This window comes from Plasmodium reichenowi, chromosome 3 (assembly GCF_001601855.1).
Source record: "Plasmodium reichenowi strain SY57 chromosome 3, whole genome shotgun sequence".
NCBI lineage: Eukaryota > Apicomplexa > Aconoidasida > Haemosporida > Plasmodiidae > Plasmodium > Plasmodium reichenowi.
This window is the reverse complement of record NC_033648.1, coordinates 628,593-630,673: the sequence shown is the minus strand read 5'-3', so window position 1 is coordinate 630,673 and position 2,081 is coordinate 628,593.

Genomic DNA, 2,081 nt, shown 5'->3' with positions numbered 1-2,081 from the left:
AAAAAATAAAATAAAAAAAAAAATGTAAAAAATAAATTAAAAAAAAATAACAAAAAAAAAAAAAAAAAAAAAAAAAAAAAAAAAAATATATTTTAAATTTTTAAAAAAAAAAAAAAAAAAAAAAAAAAAAAAAAAATGATAATAAAAATTATTTTTTTAAAAATAATAATGAACTTATAAATTAGTTTTACTATCAACCACTAAGTTATGGAAAAAAAAATAAAATAAAAAATAAATAATATAAAGAATAAATAAATATTGTACATATAAAATATATATATATATATATATATATATATAATAAGTGATATAATATATTATTATATTTTAATATATATATTATTAAAATATTATGTATTCTCATAAATATAGTATTATTTATTATAAATATATATAATATATATATATATATATATATAATATATAATATTAATATTATAGTTCTTCTATTTGTACATATATTATTATTTAATAAATCATATTAAATATATCACTTCAACAAAATAACATAATAAATTTTTTTTTATAAATTTTATTTTTATTATATGGGATATATTAAAAAATTATATATATAATATATATAATATATATTATTATTATTATATATATATATATGTATATATATATTTATGGATCTTAACTAAAGAACAAAATTTTTATATTAATTCTTTCCTCTTTTTTTTCCACTAAAATTATTATAGGTAAAAAAAATATATTATTATATATTATATTTTTTATATAATAATACTTAATATTATAATCATTCATATTAAATATTATCATTTATATATATATCAAAATAAAAGTAGAACTTTTTATATTATTTAATTTTTAGATAACAACATAAAATATATATATATATATATATAACCTATATATATAATAATTTTCACATATTTAATAAAATAATGTTATAAATTGTACGTGTATTATTCATTATTCTTATATATATTTTTCAACATGTCAAAAAAAAAATATATTATAATACTTGTAGATATATAATAAGAACTACTTATAAATTTTAAAGTATAAAAAAAAAAAAAAAAAAAAAACGCATAATTTTTATTTTAATTATATTTTTAACCGTACATCATAGTTTAACATTTCCACATATTAAAAGAGAAAAAAAAAGTGAAAACATGAAATATTTATAAATATTAAAAGTGTACAATTTTTATTTTTTATTAACAAATAATTTATAATATAAATTATACATATATATATATATATATTTATTTATTTATTTATATTTATATATTTTTAATTTAAACTTATATGAAAAAAAAAAAAAAAATGACAAAACTTATAAATCCATTATACTTCTTTTCCAAAAATTTTGCAACATATAAAAGTACAAATAATATATTTATTAAGGTGTATTTATTTGTGCATACATTTATCCTTTTTGAATTTATATTTTTTTTTATTATTATTATATTTTATTCAAACCGTTAAAGTTGTAATATAATATGAATATATGATATAGGAGAATAAAGGAAATATGAATTATTTCTTTTAGACACATATAATATATATATATATATAATATAAATTTCATTGAATATAATTTTTTTTTAGTATACAATATACACAACTTATTTATTATGTTTTCCCATAAGATGTAATAGTATATTTATATTCCATGTGATAATAAAAAAAATGCTTTCATAAAAATATAGTTGTTTTCATATTATAATTAATTTTTTAAAACAAATATTTTCAAAAAAAATATACAAATAAGAAAAAATGTGTTCAAAAAAGAAAAAAAATGAAATAAATACATATACATATATATATATATATATATATATATATTTATATATATGTAAGACTAGCTTCATTACCATTCCTTATGGTTCATAAGAATGTAAAACAAAAAATATATACTTACAATTTATAGATATAAAAGCATTAATCAACATTCTTATGAAATATCAAAAAATAAAATCTAATCATAATATATAAAACCTAACAAAAAAAGATGAAATATTAAAAGGAATAATTGCGCAATCTCTGCCATTGAAATTAAGTATATATAAAAATAAAAATATATTTTTTTATGTTATATAAAATGCATAATT